This window comes from Somniosus microcephalus, chromosome 15 (genome assembly GCF_052327205.1).
Source record: "Somniosus microcephalus isolate GS21.2 chromosome 15, FLI_Smic_1.0, whole genome shotgun sequence".
In the NCBI taxonomy this organism is placed as follows: domain Eukaryota; kingdom Metazoa; phylum Chordata; class Chondrichthyes; order Squaliformes; family Somniosidae; genus Somniosus; species Somniosus microcephalus.
Window position 1 is genome coordinate 113,023,849 of NC_141001.1, and position 25,999 is coordinate 113,049,847.

The window sequence follows — 25,999 nt, forward strand, 5'->3', positions numbered from 1 at the left end:
GACAACAAGAATAACTTTTAACAGGTCTTTACTATTCGGAGGTCAGGGCTGAACTGCCCAGCAAATCCCTACACAACACTAGACAGACTGCAAAAGCTTTTATCGGTATATCAGGAGGAAAAGACTGGTAAAATCCCAAGTCGGTCCCTTGCAGTCCGATTCGGGAGAATATATAATGGAGAATAAGGAAATGGCAGACCAATTAAACTCATACTTTGGTTCTGTATTCACAAAGGAGGACACAAATAACCTCCCAGGAATATCGGCAAACATAGGGACTAATGAGAGGGAGGAGCTGACAGAAATTAGTATCTCTAGGGATATGGTGTTGGGTAAGTTGAGGGGACTGAAGGCCGACAAATCCCCGGGGCCTGATAAACTACATCCTAGGGTACTTAAGGAGGTGGCCCTGGAGATAGCAGATGCTCTAAGGATCATCTTCCGGAACTCCATTGACTCGGGAACAGTACCCGTGGATTGGAGGGTAGCTAATGTTACCCCAATATTTAAAAAGGGGGGTAGAGAGAAAGCAGGGAATTATAGACCAGTAAGCCTTACATCGGTTGTGGGCAAAATGCTAGAGTCCATTATTAAGGATAAAATAGCGGAGCACTTGACAAATGGGGAAAGGATCGGACAGAGTCAACATGGATTTACAAAGGGTAAATCGTGTTTGACTAATCTGCTGGAATTTTTTGAGGAAGTAACTGGTAAAATAGATGGGGGAGAGCCAGTGGATGTGGTGTACCTTGACTTCCAGAAAGCCTTCGATAAGGTTCCACACAAAAGATTATCATGCAAAATTAAGGCTCATGGAATTGGGGGCAAAGTATTAACGTGGATAGAGAACTGGCTGGCGGATAGAAAACAGAGAGTTGGAATAAACGGCTCGTTTTCGGAGTGGCAGGCAGTGACCAGCGGGGTGCCGCAAGGATCTGTCCTGGGACCCCAGCTGTTCACAATATATATAAATGATCTGGATCAGGGAATTGGATGCAATATTTCCAAATTCGCTGACGACACTAAACTAGGAGGAGGGGTGGGCTCTGATGAGGATGTCAGGAGGCTACAGTGCGATTTGGACAGGTTGGGGGAATGGGCGGATACGTGGCAGATGCACTATAATGTGGATAAATGCGAGGTTATCCACTTTGGGGGTAAAAACAGGAGGGTAGATTATTATCTAAATGGCAATAGATTGGGAGATGGGGAAGTGCAGAGGGACCTGGGTGTTCTTGTGCACCAGTCACTGAAGGAGAGCATGCAGGTGCAACAGGCGATTAAGAAGGCAAATGGTATGTTGGCCTTCATATCAAGGGGGTTCGAGTATAGGAATAGGGATACCTTACTACAGCTGTACAAGGTGCTGGTGAGACCGCATCTGGAGTATTGTGTACAGTTTTGGTCGCCCCATCTGCGGAAGGATGTTCTTGCCATGGAAAGAGTGCAACGGCGATTCACCAGGCTGATACCTGGAATGGCGGGAATGACCTACGAAGAGAGATTAAATAGTTTGGGCTTGTACTCACTGGAGTTTAGAAGATTGAGAGGGGATCTCATCGAAACATATAAAATTATGGCAGGCCTGGACAGGCTGAATTCAGAGAGAATGTTTCCAATGGCCGGGGAGCACAGAACCAGGGGCCACAGTCTAAAAATAGCGGGCAAATCATTTAAAACAGAGATGAGGAAGAATTTCTTCACTCAAAGAGTGGTGAGCCTGTGGAATTCCCTGCCACAGAGGGCTGTGAAGGCTAATTCAATAAATATTTTCAAGAGAGAATTGGATATATTTCTGAAGGCTAAGGGGATTAAGGGTTACGGAGAAAAGGCGGGGACGGGGTACTGAACTGGTAAGATCAGCTATGATCTCAGACGAAGATCAGCCATGATCTCATTGAATGGCGGAGCAGGCTCGAAGGGCCGAATGGCCTACTCCTGTTCCTATCTCTATGTTTCTATGTTTTATATACTGGTGTGGTCACCACCGGTATTACAGTATACAGCAGCCAAGAGAAAGTAGTACATCTCTTAAGGTAGTTCTCTTAAGGTGGAACAGGTTACATACACCACAATCCTCCCTTTTTAGCTTAACAGTTATATCCCCATTTAACATAACATAATAACATATATATATATACAACTTCATGCAAAACAGTTCAAAGATTCAGTCTCTGAGGAGGCCTCCTGATTCGAGTTGGATAACGCCTTTCAGGGGTCTCTGATTCTCGTTGCTGGGTGACTCATCTAGTTGGTCTCTTATGGATTGGACATCATCATCAGGTACATTCACTTCTGAGGTAGATGTTTCAGGTTCACTAACTTCTTCCACGGTTGTCTCTGCCGTAACCATGGGTTCGACCCTTGTTCTCGATTCTACCAGTTGGTCGGCATGACGCCGTATTACATTTTCACCAATATCTACCGTGTACATCAGGGGTCCTTGTCTGGCCCTAATTGTTCCAGATTGCCATTTCTCGTTTTTATAGTCCCTGGCTAACACTGGTTGTCCTATTTCAAAACTCCGAGTGGTCTTGTTATTTATATGCTGGAACTGTTTGTTTTCAACTTCCCTCCGCACATTTGGTTTTAACAAGTCCAACCTGGACCACAACCTCCTGTTATAGAACATCATGGCAGGACTTTGGTTTGTCACTGCATGGGTGGCGTTTCGATATGCCAGTAGGAATTTGTCCACCTTGTGTTGTAGTGGAATCTGATCTTCGCTCATGGCCTTTACTGCTTTTTTGAACGTTTGTACAAATCTCTCGGCCAACCCGTTTGTAGCCGGATGATATGGGGCAGAGGTATAATGTTTCACCCCATTCTTCTGCATGAATTTCTGGAATTCTTCTGACACGAACTGCGGTCCGTTGTCTGAACATATTTGTTCTGGCAATCCATTTCTTGCAAATATCGTTCTTAGCACCGCGATCGTCTTTTCCGAGGTAGTGGTAGTCATCTTAATCACTTCTGGCCATTTAGAATGTGCGTCCACCGCAATTAAAAACATGGAGTCCATGAATGGACCAGCAAAGTCAATACGTACACGTTGCCATGGGGTTGAAGGCCATTCCCATGGATGCAGCGGTGCAATCGGAGGTGCATTTTGCACTTTTTGGCACCCTGAACAGCTTTTCGTCAGATCCTCTATCTGTTGGTCGATACCCGGCCACCACACATAAGCCCTAGCAAGGCTTTTCATCTTGACTCCCCCCAGATGACCTTCATGCAGTTCCTTTAGAACTCTTTCTCTTAACTTAGGAGGAATAATCACCCTTGTTCCATACATCAATGTTCCTTGACAGACGGACAGCTGTTCTCGTCTTGCTGAGAATGCCGGTAACAGTGGATCACCATGTGCTGGCCATCCCTTCACTGTCACTTCGTAGACCCGGGACAGTGTCGGGTCGTTCCTGGTTTCTCTTTCAATACTTGCATTGGTGACTGGTAAACATTCGATGATGGTCGAGTGAAATAACTCAACAGGGTCAACCATCGGTGCCTCCTCCTCTGTAGGTAGTGGCAGGCGCGACAGCCCATCAGCATTACCATGCTGCTTTGTACCTTTGAATTCAATCTGATATTGATGTGCCCCTAGGAAAAGGGACCATCTCTGGAGTCTCTGTGCTGTCATCACCGAAACACCCTTCTTAGGGTTAAAAATGGATACCAACGGCTGGTGGTCTGTCAGAAGCGTGAACTTTTGGCCCTGCAGGTAATGATTAAACTTCTTTACTCCCCACACAAGGCTGAGAGCCTCCCTATCTATCTGAGCATAGTTGCGCTCAGCGGAGGTCAATGATCTGGATGCGAACGCAACTGGCCTCTCCAGGCCATTTGGCAACTTGTGTGAGAGTACTGCCCCAATACCATATGGAGAAGCATCACAAGCCAAACGAATAGGCAGCGTTGGGTTGAAGTGAGCCAACACTTCCGCTGAGGTGATCAGTGCCTTGCTTTTGCGAAAGGCCCTCTTACAGTCCTCGCTCCACTTCCATGATACTCCCTTCTGCAAAAGAGCGTTCAGCGGGTGCAGCACCGTGGATAAATTTGGCAGAAACTTATGGTAATAGTTAATCAACCCTAGGAACGACCTCAACTGGGATACATTATCCGGAGCGGGAGCCTTCACAACAGCTTCGATCTTGTCAGGAGACTTATGAAGCCCCTCCTGGTCAATGACATGACCACAGTACGAGATCCGCTTCTGAAAGAACTCACATTTCTGGCGATTAACTCGAAGTCCATATTCTTTCAATCTGGTGAGCACCAGTTCCAAATTTGCAAGGTGTTCCTCGTCATCATCTCCTGTAATCAGAATATCGTCCAGGTAACATTGTGTGCCTGGAATTCCCTGTAATACCTGCTCCATGGCCCTCTGCCAAATTGCTGGAACCGATGCCACTCCAAAAACCAGTCTATTATACACAAGCCTCTATGCGTGTTGATCGAGAGATACTGGCGTGACTCTTCCTCAACTTCCATCTGTAAGTACGCCTGCGCCAGGTCTATCTTGGTGAAGTGTTTCCCGCCAGACAACGAAGCGAAGATATCCTCAATCCGCGGAAGCGGATACTGCACCGTGTGAAGCACCGGATTCACAGTGATCTTGAAATCTCCACAGATGCGAACCTTCCCCGGTTCCCTCGGCTTGTTGCTCGATGAACGCTTCATGACGGGAACAATGGGCGTAGCCCACTCACTCCAGTCTACCTTAGACAGTACTCCTGAACGTTCTAGCCCTTCCAGCTCAGCTTCCACAGCAGGTCGTATCGCATAAGGTACCGGTCTGGCTTTGAAAAATTTCGGGTTTGCATGTTCTTCAACCTTGATGTTTGCCGTAATTCCTCTGTGTTCCCAGTCCCTGTTGGAACACCTCTTTAGCATCGTCCAATATTCTGGACAATCGTTTAGGTTTGACATCTTTTTTACCGGAATCTACCGTTAGTGCTTTTAAGGAATGCCAGTCCATATTTATTTTCCTAATCCACTCCCGTCCCAGTAGTGGTGAACCTCCCTCAGGTAGCACATATAAGTCCATTCCTCGGCTTTCTTTGCCCTTGTGGACCACCTTTACCTCTATCTTCCCGATGGGGTATACTCTTTGCCCCGTGTATGTTTTCAATACAATCTCCGTATCCCGTAGGGGAATATGTGGGAATAACCTTTTGTAATCTTGCTTATTCATGACCGTCAATGCCGATCCAGTGTCCAATTCCATCTTCACTTGGACTCCTGCTATCTGAAGTGTGACCCAAATTGTTTGGAGGTCTGCTTCCTTACCAACATTGTGTGCTCGTAGACTACCCAGTTCATTACTGCTGGAGTCTGAATCTGACTTCTGTTCGTTCGAACTGTTCTCTGTCACCTTGTGTACCTTTCTGTACTTTTCCTGCGGTGACTTTTTGTTGCTGGTCTTCTTTCCTGACCGGCATACTTTAGCTATGTGACCAAGCCTGCCACATTTTCTGCATTCCTGATTTTTGAACCAGCACCGGTTCTGATCGTGCGTTGTCTTTCCACAATGATAACATTTTACTGTACCCAAGACCATTTGATTGGTGCTGAGTTCCGGTGACCGTAGCTGCATTTCCGCCGTGCCTCTCGCTGCGGCTTCTTGCGATGCTGCAATAGTGACAGCTTTATCAAGCGTAAGATCATTCTCCTCAAGCAGTCGCTTTTGTGTTCCTTCTTTTAACAATCCACACACAAATTTATCTCTCAGCGCATCTGCTAGTCCTGTTCCAAACTGACAGTACTTCGATAGCTTACTCAGTTCAATTAAAAATTCAGCGTTGCTTTCGTCTTTCAGCTGCGTTCTTCTGTAAAATTTAAATCGTTCCGCTATCATCAGCGGTGTGGGGTTTAAATGATTTTTCAGGACAGTAACAATATTCGCGAAAGTCTGATCCGCCGGTTTATTTGGTGATAGAAGGTGCTTCAATAGCCCGTATGTCTTCGCACCCATTGAGCTTAATAAGGTTAGTGCTTTCTCATCATCTGGTACCTTATTTGCTTTACAATAAACTTCCATGCGTTCTACATATGTGGTCCAATCTTCGATATCGCTATCAAAGGTATTAATGTTCCCATGTTTAGGCATCCTTGCAAGTTTTTTAAATTTGTCGTTTTCTCAAAATGGCGGCTTCCCGCGCTTGTCTTCTTCCCCCGCCTACTAAAATGGCGGCTTCCCGCGCTTGGCGGTCTTTCCCGTGCTCGTCTTCTTCCCCTGCCGACTACAATGGCCGATTCCTGCGTTTGCCTTCTTCCCCCGCTGGCTGCAATGGCGATTGCCTTGCTGCTGCCGTTCTCACCTCCCCAGCGGTTCTCAATTCCCCGACGCTGCTTTGCCTCGCAGCCCCGCTTGCAGCCCGGTCCTTTACACCGGCTGTGTTTAAGTTCTCCGCGGCTCTCGTGCCTTAAGCTGCCCCAGTCGCTGCGCCTCTCGGCCTCGATTGCAGCCCGGCCCTTTTTACCGGCCGTGGTCGAGTTCTCCGCCCTTATTCCTCCGTTTTCCCTCCCCTACTCCACAGCCAACGCGGCCGACTTTCTGCTCGTGTCGCTGATCGGCTTACCCACCACCCTGGTAGAAGGGATGATCACTGCCTGTCGCTGATGGAGGGCTTCGTGGTCAGAATTTTTTTTCTTTTTAAACCCGGGTTCTCGATGCCTCCCGTGCGATGGTGCTCAGCAGGATGATGAGGGCAGATGCCTCTTCTCGACGCCCGTTCTGAGGACGAAGCTGCCTTGGATGTAAAACTGCCGTAGGGTAAGATCGGACTCATCGCCACTGTTGAGTCTGTGTGTCCCAGTTATGCGTATGATCAATCACTGGACACAGACAACAAGAATAACTTTTAACAGGTCTTTACTATTCAGAGGTCAGGGCTGAACTGCCCAGCAAATCCCTGCACAACACTTATATACCGGTGTGGTCACCACCGGTATTACAGTATACAGCAACCAAGAGAAAGTAGTACATCTCTTAAGGTAGTTCTCTTAAGGTGGAACAGGTTACATACACCACATGTCCCATCTTTCCGCATTGCCTGCATGCTTTGTCCTTGAACCAGCAGTCCCTCTGGTCATGGGTGGATCTGCCGCAGCGATAACATCTCTCGAAACCTCGTGTCATTTCATGGGTGCTGAAGTCCTGTGGCCTTTGCTGTATCTCTGCAGCTCCTATTGCACTGAAAGCCTTGTCCAGTGTTAAATCTTTCTCAGAAAATAGCCTTTTTTGTGTTTCTACACTTAGGGGATCGCAGACGAATTTGTCTCGCAGAGAATCTGCCAGTCCTGCCTTGAATTGGCAGTGTAGGGTATCAACAATCTCCTTAAAATTCTTGTCCATCGGTTCGGCTGGAGTGATTAAGTTTCGTAACAGCTTGTATGTCTTTGCGCCCATTAGATCCAGAAGTACTGAAGCTTTTCTTCCATCTTCTATTCCATTTGCGGTGCAATATATCTCCACTCTTTCCACATATGTGGTGCAATCCTCTATCTCATTATCAAAAGCATCAATATTGCCAGAATTAGGCATCTTAGAAAAGATATGGTGCTTCCCGCGCTTTCCATTCTTTAAAAAAAAAATGTATTTACAGTTGGAGACTCGTTCCCGCCCGACTCTCTCTGTAGGTCTGAACGCCGACCTGCTTGCAGCCGCGCCGGCCGTCTCCCGAGTGCTCCCTCCCAGTCCGTTATTGCTTGCCTCCGATTTCGCTGCCTGTCTCAGCTGTAGAGCCAGCCGCTGGAGCCCCAGCCTGACGCCCAGGAAGGATTAGCGCAGTACCTGCCACCAGCTTGACCAGCTGGTGAAACCACAGCTTCTCTCACTTCCTTGAGTCTTCTGGACGCCCGAGGAATCGATGTCCTTGAGGTGCTGCCGAATTGCAGGTAAGTCCGTTTCCACTTCGTCGCCACTGTAGTGTCCGTGTGTTGATAAAGACACTGAAGACAGGAGTTGGTTCATAGGTATTTACTAAGCAAAGTCTGGGGGGGGGTTCTAACGGATATACACAATATACAGGCTTATATAGCCTGAGTGGCAATTACCGGCATTACAGCACACCTGGGGCTCTTAAAGGCACATACACTACAATTAGCCCACAAGGTCGCTCTGAAAGTGTGCATTAATTTTCTGCGAGCTGACAGAAATTCATTCCCAACAGGCCATCAGATTCTAAATTCAGTAAATACACAAGATGCAATGAAACCCGAATTTCTTATGACACCTTCAGAAGGTACAGATTAATCATAATTGGTGCCCTGAGGAAATTATTGACCAACGTGAGACCAAAACCTCGCAGTGTAATGCTTCATATAAAGTTTTTTTCCCCTTCAAATTGGAAGGCTCGGGGATCTCAGTGTTCTGTTGACGGACGCCTTGTGGCAACAGTCGATTTATTTACTTAACGTTCTTCCGTCTGTGCAGATCCACCACCTCAAGTTCTAAATGTTGGTCCATCTCCTCACATCTGTGGCTTTCATTAAAAAAAGCACACACGCACTCACTCACTCACACTCACACACACATACACACCCTCTCAAACAAACTCTCACACACTCACACACACACTCACACACACACATGCACTCACACTCACACACACCCACTCTCGCTCACGCACACACACTCACACACAGACGCACACACTCACTAACTCACTGTCACACTCACTCACACTCACACTCACTTACGCTCACACACACACACTCACACACACTCACACACACCCTCTCACACACACACACACACACTCACACACACCCTCTCACACACACACTCACACACACACTCACACACACACTCACACACACACTCTCACATACACACACACACACTCGCACTCACTCACACACACACACTCACACACACTCACACTCTCACTCACACACACAAACACTCTCACACACTCACACACACTCACTCACACTCACACACTCACACAAACACATTCACTCAAACACACTCTCTCTCACACACACACTCACTCACACACACACTCACTCACACACACACTCAGACTCACACACAGGCACACACTCACTCACACTCAGACTCACACACACACACTCACACACACACACACACTCACATACACCCTCACAAACAAACTCTCACACACACACTCACACACACACACACACACACTCACACACACACTCACAAACACACTCACTCACGCTCACACACACACACTCATACACACACTCACTCACACTCACACTCACACAGACTCACGCACACACTCATACATACACACACTCACTCACTCACACTCAAACACACTCACACTCGCACAGACCCACACTCGCTCACACAAACTCACTCACACACACACTCACACACACACACACAAACACACTCTCACACATAAACACACCCACTCACACACTCACTCACACTCACACACTCACACAAACACATTCACTCAAACACACTCTCTCTCACACACACACTCACTCACACCCTCTCACTCACACTCACGCACACACTCACGCACACACTCACGCACACACTCACTCACTCACACTCAAACACACTCACACAGACCCACACTCGCTCACACAAACTCACACTCACACACACTCACTCACACTCACACACACACACACACACACACACACACTCACTCACACATACACTCACACACACTCACTCACACATACACTCACACACTCACTCACACTCACACACTCACACTCACACTCAAACACTCACTCACACATACACTCACACACACAGTCACACACTCTCACTCACACACAGTCACACACACACACACACACACACACACACACACACTCGCACAGACCCACATTCACTCACACACACACTCACTCACACTCACACACACACACACACACTCACAGTCACACTCACACACACACTCACACTCGCACAGGCCCACATTTTAATGTTCCCTGCTAGCTATTCTATTTTCCCTTTCTTAATTAATCCCTTTGTCCTCCTTTGTTGACTCCTAAACTGCTCCCAATCCTCAGGATTATTGCTTTTTCACAAGAACATAAGAAATAGGAGCAGGAGTAGGCCAATCAGCCCCTCGAGCCTGCTCCACCATTCAATAAGATCATGGCTGATCTGATCCTAACCTCAAATCTTCTATCACTCTCCATCCCACCCGAACCCATGTGATCTCCCGGGAGAGGCGAAAACCAGATAAAAAACCCAATGGCCAATTTGGGAGAAAAAATCTGGGAAATTCCTCTCCGACCCATCTAGGCGATCGAAACTCTTCCAGGAGATCACTCTGTCCCTATATTTTCTACAGTACTTACCTTCTGTAAAGGCGTTCTCCACCCCAGCCAGGAACAGGAATAAAACCATCTCCTGAAATCTAACACAGAATTAGAACACAAGAAGTAGGAGCAGAACCAGGCTACACGGCCCCTGGGCCCGCTCCACTACCCACAGGGCCATGACCATTCCAAACCTAGACTCATGTCCAATTTCCTGCCCGCTCCCCGTAACCCTTAATTCCCTTTACTTCTAGGAAACTATCTATTTCTGTTTTAAATTTATTTAATGATGTAGCTTCCACAGCTTTCTGGGGCAGCAAACTCCACAAACCTACCACCCTCTGAGTGAAGAAGTTTTTCCTCATTTCAGTTTTGAAAGAGCAGCCCCTTATTTTAAGATTATGCCCCCTAGTTCTAGTTTCACCCTTCATTGGGAACATCCTCTCCGCATCCACCCGATCAAGCCCCTTCACAATCTTATATGTTTCAATAAGATCGTGTAGGGGGTTTTGCTCTGCCCAATTACAGGGGTCTTTAGTGCCTGTTAATGTATTGGGCCTCTGTCTCCTTTATACCCTTGCAGCTTATGTTAGCCTGCAGGTCGGGTGTCACTAAACACCCTCTAAAGGAGATAGAGAACAACAGCTTATAGAGGAGGACTAGAATACGGTGACAACCCGCACAGTTTATATCTAATCTGCGGGGTAGTCCTGAGCCCAAGGGCTCCTATAGTCCTCTCTCTTTTTCCCTAGCCTGCTGTTCCCTTGTTTGGCGGGTTCGAAGCGCCCTAATGTCCTTATCTGGTTCTAACTCCAGAATTTGGATGGAGAACGATGCACTTTAAATCGACACTCGGAGACAAGTAGTCCTTGGAAAAAACAGGTGACAACCAATCTTATTTGGTTCTACCACGAACGTAATAAACACACACACACTCTATAACTATAAATAAAATATGGGAGAGAACGGACATAACGAGAATGTTTTACACTGTTTTAACTTTACCAAGTCCAATCCCACCAACCCACTTTCCTACCTAGACTAGACTGACAGTTGCAGGCCCTTGGATTATACTCACAGCCTACTTTGAGTGCGGTTGTTGGGTTGTTGCTGTTGTTGGTTGGTTTGTGCTTGATGGAAAAGGCTCCCGAAATAGCGGGAGTGAATGCCGTCTTCCACAGCCACTTCGGTCGTTGGTGTCTTCTTGTTGATGTCCCCGGGACGGGGGTCGGTATACGGTGCGGTTTCTTGCGGTGATGTTGCGCCGTCTGGTAGCGGAGTAAACTTTCAGTATGCCGATTGAGTCTGGGGCCTGATGGTGGACCTTCTCATCAGCGTGGTTGGAGTTCTTTAGATGGTAGTTCGCCCCAGCTCGTCTCTCCCTCAGCTTCTTAACTCGCTCTCCTGCTCTTTCTTCTGGTTTTTCTAATAATCTCTTGGTTCTGTATTTTATACCTAATTCCATTTCGGCCTCTTCGCGCCCAATTAAATTGGTGTTTACAAGTTCGAGGGCAGGGGTATTGTTTTGAGTGCACAGCGGCTCCTCCAAGTCTGCTGTCCCATTGTGTCAGTCCTGGGACTTGATTATTTTGGGCCACCTCTTAACTGTAGTGATCCCAAAACTATTGTCCCTAGTCCGAGTTGATTAAGGTGATGATGGCCTGTACTCATAGCTCGATTAGGGGTGAGTCACATATTCAAACCTGGGCCGGGTCGTTCCCATTGGCCGGGGATTTCCTTGCTTCAGGTCCTTTGAGAATGCACTTTGCTTCGATTGGCCGACATCTATGGCTCGCTTCTGAGCCACAGTCCCCTGTATTCAGATATCCCAGCCTGCTTTTCGGGACCACTGCATTGGCCGAAAATGTTGGTTTTAAACTGTATAGGGCAATCCAATTTTGATCACCTTGCCCTTAGAGGGCTCCAATAAAACGTGGTTGTGGATTTTCAAACCCTACAGTCGCCTCTCATTCTTCTGAACTCCAATGAGTAGAGTCCCAATCTACTCAACCTCTCCTCATATGACCACCCCCTCATCCCCGGGATTAACCGAGCGACATCGGTGGACATCGTGAATAGCACATTTACGGAGTTGGACACACCGCAGGTAGAGGTTGGACAGGAAGAAAGGGAACGGGTGACCAACAGGCAGAGTACTAGGCGCAGGCTGGAACTGCAGGGGTCCCCTGTGGCCATCCCCCTCTCCAACAGATATACCACTTTGAGTACTGTTGGGGGGGATCGCTTATCAGAGGAAGGCAGCAGCAGCCAACTTCCTGGCACCAGGGGTGGCTCTGCTGCACAGAATGGGAGGAAAAAGAGGGGTACAGCTATAGTAATAGGGGATTCAATTGTAAGGGGAATAGATAGGCGTTTCTGCGGCAGCAAACGAGACTCCAGGATGGTGTGTTGCCTCCCTGGTGCAAGGGTCAAGGATGTCTCTGAGCGACTCCAGAACATCTTGGAAGGGGAGGGTGAACAGCCAGTTGTCGTGGTGCATATAGGCACCAACGATATAGGTAAAAAGTGGGATGAGGTCCTAAAAGCGGAGTATAGGGAGTTAGGAGATAAATTAAAAAACAGGACCTCAAAGGTAGTAATCTCAAGATTGCTACCGGTGCCACGTGCTAGTCAGAGTAGAAATAGAAGGATACTTCAGATGAATACGTGGCTAGAGGAATGGTGCCAGGGGAGGGATTCAAGTTCCTGGGACATTGGAACCGGTTCTGGGGGAGGTGGGACCAGTTCAAACCGGACGGTTTGCACCTGGGCAGGGCTGGAACCAATGTCCTAGGGGGAGTGTTTGCTAGTGCTATGGGGGAGGGTTTAAACTAAAATGGCAGGGGGTTGGGAACCTGAGCAGGGAGACAGAGGAAAGGAAAACAAGGATAAAAGCAAAAGATAGGAAGGAGGAAAACAAAAGTGGCAGTCAGAGAAATCAGCTGTTTAAATCAAACATGGCCACAGTAAATAATAATTCTAATAGGTCTAACAGCGTTAAAAAAACAAGCCTGAAGGCTTTGTGTCTTAATGCGAGGAGCATTTGTAATAAGGTGGATGAATTGGCTGCGCAAATAGAAGTAAACAAATACGATTTGGTTGGGATTACAGAAACGTGGCTCAAGGAAGGCCAGGACTGGGAACTCAAAATCCAGCGGTATTTGATATTCAGGAAAGATAGGCAAAAAGGAAAGGGAGGTGGGGTAGCATTACTGGTTAAAGAAGGGATTAACACAATTGTAATGAAGGATATTAGCTCTGATGAGGTGGAATCTGTATGGGTAGAATTGAGAAATACTAAGGGGAAAAAAACGTTAGTGGGAGTGGTTTATAGACCTCCAAACAGTAAGGCGGAGGTTGGGGATGGCATTAAAAGAGAAATTAAAGAAGCGTGCAATAAGGGCACAGCAGTCATCATGGGTGACTTTAATCTACATATAGATTGGGCCAACCAAATTAGTAACAATACCGTGGAGGAGGAATTCCTGGAGTGTTTACGGGATGGTTTCCTGGACCAATATGTCGAGGAACCAACCAGAGATCAGGCCATCTTAGACTGGGTATTATGTAACGAGAAAGGATTAATTAGCAATCTTGTTGTAAGAGGCCCCTTGGGTCGGAGCGATCATAATATGATCGAATTCTTCATTAAGATGGAGAATGAAGTAGTTGACTCGGAGACTAGGGTCCTCAATTTAAATAAAGGAAACTACGATGGTACGAGGTGCGAGTTGGGTAGGGTTGATTGGGGAATGGCACTCAAAGGGTTGACGGTGGATAGGCAATGGCAAACATTCAAAGACCGAATGGATGAGCTACAGAATTTGTTCATCCCAGTTTGGCATAAAAATAAAACAAAAAAGGTGACTCAACCGTGGCTAACAAGGGAAATTAGGGATAGCATAAGGTCCAAGGAGAGGGCATATAAATTGGCCAGAAAAAGCAATAATCCTGAGGATTGGGAGCAGTTTAGGATTCAACAAAGGAGGACAAAGGGATTAATTAAGAAAGGGAAAATAGAATATGAGAGTAAGCTTGCAGAGAACATAAAAACTGATTGTAAAAGCTTTTATAGATATGTGAAGAGAAAAAGATTGGTGAAGTCAAGCGTAGGTCCCTTGCAGTCAGAATCGGGGGAATTTATAATGGGGAACAAAGAAATGGCCGACCAACAAAATTCATATTTTGGTTCTGTCTTCACAAAGGAGGACACAAATAACCTCCCAGAGATGCCGGGGAACATAGGGTCTGATGAAAGGGTGGAACTGAAAGAAATCAGTATTTGTAGGTAAATGGGCCTAGAAATTGGGTTCTGGTCTTGCCAGGGCTGTAGCGCCAGAAAGTTTGCGCCAGCGGTAATGCGGCAGCGCCCGACGAAAATTCGGGTGCGCCGGGCCCAGACGGCGGCGGGCGCTAAAACCCTCCTTTAGCGCCTCAAAACGGGCGTCAACTTGGGTTTCCCGGCGCTAATCCCCCGCTGCGGCACCCGATGCGGTGCGGCAGGCGGGGGAACTGCAGGCCTCCTCCTCCTGTTAAGGAGGAGCTGCCTGCAGCTGACAACTGTCCGGCGGATTGACCCGACATCTGAGCCCGGCACCTCGGGGAAGTGCCGGGCTCGCATGAGACACTGATCAGGGCCGCGGGGGGGGAATGCAGGAGTCCGGGAAGGGAGGTGCGGGCAGGCGGCCGCCGGGAACGCGGCCGGCCGCCGCTCCAACTTTATGCGCCGGCGCACACTGGGGGAAGACTCTGTTGCCAGAGTCTTAGTTGCGCCTGCCACGGGCGAGGCGGGCGCAACTGAATTTCGGCTTGGGGCCGGGTTACCACGGCAACCGGGACGCTGCGCACACCGATGACGTCATCGGTGCCGGCGCAGCGCTACCGGTCTACCGCCGCGGAAGGGCCCCAGGCAATTTAGGAACCGGCGCCAATTGCAGCGCTAGGCCCTCTAGTGCCGCAAAATCGGTGCTAAGGGCACTGAATTTCTAGGCCATGGTGTTAGGAAAATTGATGGGACTGAAGGCCGATAAATCCCCAGGGCCTGATAATCTACATCCCAGGGTACTCAAGGAAGTGGCCCTAGAAATAGTAGATGCATTGCTGGTCATCTTCCAGAACTCGATAGACTCTGGAACGGTACCCATGGATTGGCGGGTGGCTAATGTTACCCCACTATTCAAAAAAGGTGGTAGAGAAAAGGCAGGGAATTATAGACCGGTAAGCTTGACATCGGTAGTGGGGAAAATGCTAGAGTCCATTATAAAAGATGTAATAGCAGGGCACTTGGAAAGCAGTGACTGGATCGGACAAAGTCAACATGGATTTACAAAAGGTAAATCATGCTTGACTAATCTACTGGAATTTTTTGAGGATGTAACTGGTAAAATAGATAAGGGACATCCAGTGGATGTGGTGTATTTGGACTTTCAGAAGGCTTTCGATAAGGACCCGCATAAGAGATTAGCGTGCAAAATTAAGGCACATGGGATTGGGGGCAAGGTATTGACTTGGATAGAGAACTGGTTGGCGGACAGAAAGCAAAGAGTTGGAATAAACGGGTCGTTTTCCGAGTGGCAGGCAGTGACTAGTGGGGTACCGCAAGGATCAGTCCTAGGACCCCAGCTGTTCACAATATATATTAATGATCTGGACGAGGGAATTGGATGTAATATCTCCAAATTTGCAGACGACACAAAGCTGGGTGGGAGGGTATGCTGTGAGGAGGATGTCGTGAAACTCCAGCACGATTTGGACAGGTTGGGTGATTGGGCAGAAACATGGCAAATGCACTATAATGTGGATAAATGTGAGGTTATCCACTTTGGTGGCAAAAACAGGAAGGCAGATTATTATTTGAATGGTAATAGATTGGGAGAAGGGGAAGTGCAAAGAGACCTGGGTGTTCTTGTATACCAGTCGCTGAAGGTAAGCATGCAGGTGCAGCAGGCAGTTAAGAAGGCAAATGGTATGTTGGCCTTCGTAGCAAGAGGGTTCGAGTACAAGAACAAGGATGTCTTGCTGCAGTTGTACAGGACCTTGGTGAGACCACACCTTGAGTATTGTGTGCAGTTTTGGTCGCCTTACCTGAGGAAGGACGTTCTTGCCATGGAAGGAGTGCAGCGAAGATTCACCAGGCTGATACCTGGGATGGCAGGAATGACGTATGAGGAGAGATTGTGTCGATTGGGCTTATACTCACTGGAGTTTAGAAGATTGCGAGGGGATCTCATCGAAACCTATACATTTCTGTCAGGCCTGGACAGACTAGATGCAGGAAGGATGTTTCTGATGGCCGGGGAGTCCAGAACCAGGGGTCATAGTCTAAGGATAAGGGGTAAGCCATTTAGGACTGAAATGAGGAGGAATTTCTTCACCCAGAGAGTGGTGAACCTGTGGAATTCTCTGCCACAGAGAGCGGTGGAGGCCAGTTCATTAAGTACATTCAAGAAAGAGTTGGATATATTTCTTAAGGCTAAAGGGATATGGGGAGAAGGCAGGGACCGGGTAGTGAATTTGGATGATCAGCCATGATTTCATTGAATGGCGGAGCAGGCTCGAGGGGCCGAATGGCCTACTCCTGCTCCTATCTTCAATGTTTCTATGTTTCTATGAACCTTCTTTGTACTGACTCGAGAGCAAGTATGTCTTTTCTTAAGTATGGACACCAAAACTGTATGCAGTATTCCAGGTGCGGTCTCACAAATACCTTGTATAACTGCAGCAATACCTCCCTGTTTTTATATTCTATCCCCCTAGCAATAAAAGCCAACATTCCATTGGCCTTCTTAATCACTTGCTGCACCTGCATACTAACTTTTTGAGTTTTGTGCACCAGGACCCCCAGATCCCTTTGTACTACAGTGCTTTCTAGTTTCTTGCAATTAAGATAATAACTTGCTCTATGATTTTTCCTGCCAAAGTGCATTACCTCACACTTTCCAGTATTGTATTCCATCTGCCAAATCTCTGCCCACTTACTTAGCCTGTCTATGTCACTTTGCAGGTTTTTTATGTCCTCCTCACTCACTAATTTCCCTCCCATCTTTGTATCATCTGCAAACTTTGATATGTTACACTCGGTCCCCTCCTCCAAATCGTTAATATAGATTGTAAAGAGTTGGGGACCCAGCACTGACCCCTGCGGAACACCACTAGTTACTGATTGCCAGTCTGAGAATGAACCATTTATCCCAACTCTCTGCTTTCTGTTAGAGAGCCAATTCTCCACCCACGCCAGAATATTACCCCCAATCCCATGATTATTTATCTTGAGCAATAATCTTTTGTGTGGCACCTTGTCAAATGCCTTTTGGAAGTCTAAATACACTATGTCCACTGGTTCTCCTTTATCCACCCTGTATGTTACTTCCTCAAAGAACTCAAGCAAATTTGTCAAACATGACTTCCCCTTCATGAAACCATGCTGAGTTTGTCCTATTAAATTATGTTTATCCAAATGTCCCGTTACTGTCTCCTTAATAATGGACTCTAACATTTTACCAACCACAGATGTTAGGCTAACAGGTCTATAGTTTCCAGCCTTCTGCCTACTACCCTTTTTAAATAAGGGTGTTACATTAGCAGTTTTCCAATCTGCCGGGACCTTTGCTGAGTCCAGGGAGTTTTGGAAAATTATTACCAATGCATCCACAATCCCTACCGCCACTTCCCACAAGACCCTAGGGTGCAAGCCATCAGGTCCAGGGGATTTACCCGGCTTAAGTCCCATTATTTTACCAAGTACCACTTCCTTAGGGATTTTAATCGTATTTAGCTCCTCTCCCCCTAGAGCCCCCTGTTTGTCCAGTGTTGGGATATTCTTAGTGTCCTCTACCGTAAAGACTGATACAAAATACTTGTTCAGCGTTTTTGCCATCTCCATGTTTCCCACCATTAATTTCCCAGTCTCATCCTCTAAGGGACCAACATTTACTTTAGCCACCCTTTTTCTTTTTATATAACTATAGAAACTTTTGCTATCCGTTTTTATATTTTTTGCTAATTTACTTTCATAATCTATCTTCCCTTTCTTAATCAATCTTTTAGTTATTTTTTGCTGTCTTTTAAAGACTTCCCAATCTTCTATCCTCCCACTACATTTGGCTACCTTATATGCCCTTGTTTTTAGTCGGATACTATCCTTAATTACTTTACTTAGCCACGGATGGCTATCTTTTCTTTTACACCCTTTTTCCCTCAGTGGAATATATATTTTTTGGAAGTTGTAAAATAACTCCTTAAATGTACACCACTGATCATGTACCGTCTTACCCTTTAATCTATTTTCCCAGTCCACTCTAATCAACTCCGCTCTCATACCTTCATAGTCTCCTTTATTCAAGCTCAGCACGCTTGTTTGAGATCCAACCTTCTCACCCTCTACTTGAATATGGAATTCAACCATGTTATGGTCACTCATTCCAAGGGGATCCTTTACTCGGACATTTTTAATTAATCCTGTCTCATTACACAAAACCAAATCTAAGGTTGCTTGCCCCCTGGTCGGTTCAGTTACATACTGCTCAAGAAACCCATCCCTAATACATTCAATGAACTCATCCTCAAGTCTGCTCTGCCCAATTTGATTTGTCCAGTTAATATGATAGTTAAAATCCCTCATAATTATAGCTGTTCCCTTATTACAAGCCTCAACTATTTCCCGATTAATACTCCGTCCAACAGAGTTGCAACTGGTCGGAGGCCTATAGACTACGCCCACTAGTGTTTTTTCCCCTTATTATTCCTTATCTCTACGTAAACTGTTTCACTATCCTGCTCCTTTGACCCAATATCATTTCTCTGTATTATAGTGATTCCTTCCTTTATTAACATAGCCACCCCACCTCCCCTCCCTTCCTGCCTGTCCTTCCTGGTTGTTAAATAACCTGGTATGTTTAATTCCCAGTCATGGTCACCCTGCAGCCATGTTTCTGTAATGGCCACAAGATCATACCCATGTGTGGTTATTTGTGCCGTTAACTCATTCATTTTGTTACGAATGCTACGTGCATTCAGATAAAGAACTTTGAAATATGTTTTGTGACACTTAGTTCCTGTTTTTTCCCCTTTTACTACTTTACCTTTTACTCCATACCGTCTGTCCCTTCCTGACACGTTCTGTTTTTTAATTTCCCCACTGCTACCTAAGTCTATGACCTTCTCTGTTGTCATTTCTGTTATTTGCTCTCTAGAAACCTCCCCCCACTAATTTGTTTAAAGCCCTCTCTACAGCCCTAGTTATATGATTCGCCAGGACTCTAGTCCCAGCACTGGCCAAGTGGAGTCCGTCCCAACGGAACAGCTCCCTCCTGTCCCAGTACTGGTGCCAGTGTCCCAAGAAGCAAAACCCATTTCTCCCACACCAGTCTTTGAGCCACGCATTTAATTTTATTTATCCTAGCCAAATTCGCTCGTGGCTCAGGTAATAACCCAGAGATTATTACCCTTGAGGTTCTGTTTTTTAATTTGACCCCTAGCTGCTCATACTCCTTTAACAGAACCGTCTTCCTTGTCCTATCTACATCGTTTGTACCAACATGGACCACGACAACTGGATCCTCCCCCTCCCACTCCAAGTTTCTTTCCAGCCCAGAAGAGATGTCCTTAACCCTGGCACCGGGCAGGCAACACAGCCTTCGGGACTCCCGCTCTTGACTGCAGAGAACCCTATCTATCCCCCTAATGATACTATCCCCTACCACTACAACATTTCTTTTTACTCCCTCCACTTGAATGGCCCCCTGTACCACAGTGCTGTGGCCAGGTTGCTCATCCTCCCTGCAGTCCCCGCTCCTGCCCTCACAGGGAGTAAGAACCTCAATCCTGCTTGACAAGAGCAAGGGCTGCGGCTCCTTCAACACTACATCCTGGATCCCTGTACCTTCCTCACTCATAGTCACACCGTCCTGTCCCTGACCACGGACTACATCTGCAGTAATTAATTTCATAGGTGTGACCACCTCCTGAAACATAGAGTCCAGGAACTTCTCCCCCCTCCCTGATGTGTCGCAGTGTCTGAAGCTCGGTCTCAAGCTCTTTAACATGGAGGTTGAGTTCCTCTAGCAGCAAACACTAGCCAATTTATATGTTCTCTCCTTGGATCTTATGCTAGCCCTAATTTCCCTTGTTAGCCACGGTTGAGTCACCTTTTTTGTTTTATTTTTATGCCAAACTGGGATGAACAAATTCTGTAGTTCATCCATTCGGTCTTTGAATGTTTGCCATTGCCTATCCACCGTCAACCCTTTGAGTGCCATTCCCCAATCAATTCTACCCAACTCGCTCCTCAGACCATCGTAGTTTCCTTTATTTAAATTGAGGACCCTTGTCTCTGAGTCAACTACTTCATTCTCCATCTTAATAAAGAATTCGATCATATTATGATCGCTCCGACCCAAGGGGCCTCGTAGAACAAGATTGCTAATTAATCCTTTCTCGTTACATAATACCCAGTCTAAGATGGCCTGATCTCTGGTTGGTTCCTCGACATATTGGTCCAGGAAACCATCCCGTAAACACTCCAGGAATTCCTCCTCCACAGTATTGTTACTAATTTGGTTGGCCCAATCTATATGTAGATTAAAGTCACCCATGATGACTGCTGTGCCCTTATTGCACGCTTCTTTAATTTCCCTTTTAATGCCATCCCCAACCTCCGCCTTACTGTTTGGAGGTCTATATACCACTCCCACTAATGTTTTTTTCCCCTTAGTATTTCTCAATTCTACCCATACAGATTCCACATCATCAGAGCTAATATCCTTCATTACAATTGTATTAATCCCTTCTTTAACCAGTAATGCTACCCCACCTCCCTTTCCTTTTTGCCTATCTTTCCTGAATATTGAATACCCCTGGAGGTTGAGTTCCCAGTCTTGGCCATCCTTGAGCCACGTTTCTGTAATCCCAACCAAATCATATTCATTTACCTCTATTTGCGCAGCCAATTCATCCACCTTATTACAAATGCTCCTCGCATTAAGACACAAAGCATTCAGGCTTGTTTTTTTAACGCTCTTAGACCTATTAGAATTATTATTTACTGTGGCCACATTTTATTTAAACCGTTGATTTCTCTGACTGCCACTTTTGTTTTTCTCCTTCCTATCTTTTGCTTTTATCCCTGTTTTCCTTTCCTCTGTCTCCCTGCTCAGGTTCCCAACCCCCTGCCATTTTAGTTTAAACCCCCCCAAACAGTGCTAACAAACCTCCCCGCAAGGATATTTGTCCCGCTCTGGTTCAGGTGCAACCCGTCCGACTTGTACAAGTCCCACCTTCCCCAGAAGCAGGCCCAGTGATCCAGGAAACTAAAGCCGTCCCTCCAGCACCAACTCTTTAGCCACGCATTCATCTGCTCTATCCTCCTATTCCTATACTCACTAGCACGTGGCACCGGGAGTAATCCAGAGATTACAACCTTTGAAGTCCTACTCTTTAATCTGCTACCTAGCTCCCTAAATTCTTGCTGCAAGACCTCATCCCTCTTCCTACCTATGTCGTTGGTCCCAATGTGAACCACGACCTCTGCCTGTTCACCCTCCCCCTTCAGTCACACACACACTCACACGCATACACTCACACGCACACACAGACACACACTCACTCACTCACACTCACACTCTCTCACACGCACACTCACACTCACACTCTCACACACACACTCACAAACTCACAAACACACACACACTCACACTCGCACACACACTCTCACTCTCGCACTCGCACTCGCACTCGCACACTCACACTCACACTCACACTCACACACACACTCATACACTCATACTCTCACACTCTCACACTCTCTCACACACACACTCACAAACTCACAAACACACACACACTCACACTCGCACACACACTCTCACTCTCGCACTCGCACTCGCACTCGCACACACACTCACACTCACACTCACACACACACTCATACACTCATACTCTCACACTCTCACACTCTCTCACACACACACTCACAAACTCACACTCACAAACTCACACTCACACACACACACACTCACAGACACACACACACTCACATACACACTCACACACACACACACACACACTCACTCACACTCACACACACACACACACTCACTGACACACACACACTCACAGACACACTCACACTCACTCACACACTCACACACACTCACAGACACACACACACTCAGACACACACACTCACAGACACACACACTCACAGACACACACACACACTCACTCTCACAGATACACACACTCACACACACACACTCTCACACACACACACACACATACACACATACACACACACTCTCACACACACATGCACACACTCTCTCTCACATACACACACTCACACTCACACTCACACATACACACACACACAGGTTCTTCTCTTGTTCTTCAAAAAGCCAGAGAGCTACAAGCTTCATGAAGCTGAGCCAAATGAGAATGGATGTCCCTTCTTTTAGGAATTTGGTTGGACTGTATATCTATTCTGGGTTTCTCAGATCTCTGTAATGTATATTATGGCCCGGAATTTCCTGGATTACAGTTAAACATATATTACATGGAAATCTGCATAAGAACATAAGAATTAGGAGCAGGAGCCGGCCATATGGCCCCTCGAGCCTGCTCCGCCATTCAATAAGATCATGGCTGATCTTCTGCCTCATCTCCACTTTCCCGCACTATCCCCACGTCCCTTGATTCCCCTAGAGTGCAAAAATCTATCGAGCTCAGCCTTGAATATACTCAACAACTTACTCAGTGTCAGCTGTAGCTCAGTGCGTTGCACTCTCTTGCCTCTGAGTCAGAAGGTTGTGGGTTCACAGTCCCACTCCAGAGACTTGAGCACATAAAGCTAGGCTGACACTCCCAGTGCAGTGCTGAGGGAGTGCTGCACTGTCGGAGGTGCCGTCTTTCGGACGAGACTTTAAACCGAGGCCCTGTCTGCTCTCTCAGGTGGATGTAAAAGATCCCATGGCACTATTTCGAAGAAGAGCAGCGGAGTTATCCCCGGTGTCCTGGCCAATATTTATCCCTCAACCAACATAACAAAAAATAGGTTATCTGGTCATTATCACATTGCTGTTTGTGGGACTTTGCTGTGCGCAAACTGGCTGCCGCGTTTCCTACATTACAACAGTGACTACTTTGAGAGGTCCAGTGGTCGTGAAAGGCGCTATATAAATGCAAGTCTTTCTTTCAGCATCCACAGCCCTCTGGGGTAGAGAATTCCAAAGATTCACAACCCTCTGAATGAAAAAATTTCTCCTTATCTCAGTCCTAAATGGTCGACCCCTTATACTGAGACTATGACCCCTGGTTCTAGACTCTCCAGCCAGGAGGAAACAATCTGTCAAACCCTCTAAGAATTGTACACGTTTCAATGAGATCGCCTCTCATTCTTCTAAACGCCAGAGAGTGTAGGTCCATTCTCCTCATAGGACAACCATCTTATCCCAGGAATCAATCGAGTGAACCTAGGTAGCACTCCCCTCTAATGCTAGTATATCCTTCCTTAGGTAAGGAGACCAAAACTGTACTCAGTTCACCAGCTTCTGCGACAACCTTGCCGACCTGAACTTGCACCCAAATTTCCTGCGGAGCTCATTTACCTACGCCAGAACATCAAAACCGGCATAAAGCAAGCGCTACTTCAGCAGTATTATCTTGCATTCTAATTTTTATAGTCTAAATGGCCAGATAGATGTTTAAATTTATGAAATATAAACAGAAAATGCTAAAAAAAAAGCACTCAAGGCAAAAAATTAGAATATAAAAATTAGATTTCTAGCATGCGCAGTATTTTCCTTTTGACTGAGATTTATGGTTGCTTTAATCTTGTCCTAACAAATCTGATCAAAACTAAACACTTCATTGCATATTTCTTTCAACAATCCCGCTTGCCGATAAATTAAACTTTGTTTGAACTAATCTGTTAGCCTAAGCGCAACTAATTCAGGAAGCCTGAATATACTGTGTAGAAGGTCTGGTCACCACATTACTGGAAAGATGTGATTGCACAAGAGAGGGTACAGAGGAGATTTACGAGGATGTTGCCAGGACTGGAGAACTTTACCTATGAGGAAAGATTGGATAGTGTGACGAGTGGCACTGGGTGGACCCAACTGCAGGAAGGCAAACTGAGGCAGAGGATAGGTTGCAAAAACAAAGATAGACTTTACTAGAAACAAACAAAATAACAACAGCACAGATACAGGCTAGCAGGCCGGCAAGAGGATCACAAGGCAGTGTGAAACTCAAGACTGAGCACCGGACATAAAACAAAGCACCACTTAAACAGCAGGCATATAACCATGCACAGGTGAGTACGATTAGGAAGAAAGAAGGAAACAATTAAGAGTTCATGGTGACCTCTGGTGGCGAGGCGAGGCAGAACCTGGGTCATTCCTGACAGGACCCCCCCCCGGGTCATTCCTGACAGGACCCACCCCCCTAGGAACGGCCCCCGACCTGCCCCCAGAAGGTCCATGGCTACGACAAAGAAAGTCCTGCACCAAGTCGCGATCCAGGATGTTCCGGTTCGGGACCCAGGAGCGTTCCTCCGGACCATATCCCTCCCAGTCCACCAGGAACTGGAGGCCCCCGCGAATCCGGCAAGAGTCCATCAGGCGAAGGACCGTGTAGGCAGGCTGGCTGTCGATGATGCAGGGAGCAGGGGGAGGCCTCATGGCGGGCACCAGGGAACTGATGGCCACTGGCCGGAGCCAGGAGACGTGGAAGGTGGGATGAATCCGCATGGAGCGAGGCAGCTGGAGACGGTAGGACACCGGGTTGACCTTCCACAACACCGTGAAGGGACCGATGAAATGGGGCGCCAGCTTGCGGGACTCCACCTGCAGCGGGAGATCCTGAGTAGAAAGCCAGACCCTCTGACCAGGATGGAATGAAAGAGCCGGTCTGCGCCGCTTGTTGGCCTGGATCCGTCGTTGCCGAGAAGCTCGTTGTAAAGCCAGCCGCACTCTCCTCCAGGTCTGTCGACAGCGCTGGACAAACTTCTCCGCAGAGGGAACCCCCACCTCGAGCTCCTGCAACAGTGGAGGCTGAAACCCGAACTGGCACTCGAACGGCGATATTCCTGTGGAGGAGCAGCGCAAGGTGTTGTGCGCGTACTCAGCCCAGACGATGTGATGGCTCCAGGTCGCAGGGTTAGCGGACACGAGACACCTCAGGGTCGTCTCCAGGTCTTGATTGATCCGTTCCGTTTGACCGTTAGACTGAGGGTGGAAGCCCGAGGAAAGGCTGACAGTAGCTCCAATGAGCTTATAGAAAGCTCTCCAAAACTGGGAGGCGAATTGTGGACCACGGTCTGAGACGATGTCAAGAGGCAAACCGAACAACCTGAAAACATGCTGGATCATGAGCTCGGCTGTCTCTTGGGCTGAGGGAAGCTTGGGCAAGGGCAGAAAGTGACAGGCTTTGGAGAAGCAATCCACGATGACCAGAATGACAGGTGTTGCCTTGAGATGGTGGAAGGCCTGTGATGAAATCCACAGAGAGGTGTGGCCAGGGGCGGGTGGGAATGGGGAGAGGATGCAGCAAACCCTGGGGGCGGGATCAAGGGTTCTTGTTTCGTGCACAAGTAGCACAAGCTGCCACGAACGCCTTTACGTCCCTCTCCATGGTGGGCCACCAGAATCTTCTGCGAAGGAACTCCAGCGTCCTGGACGTGCCTGGATGACCGGTGAGTCGAGACGAATGCCCCCACTGCAGAACTTGTGAGCGTGCC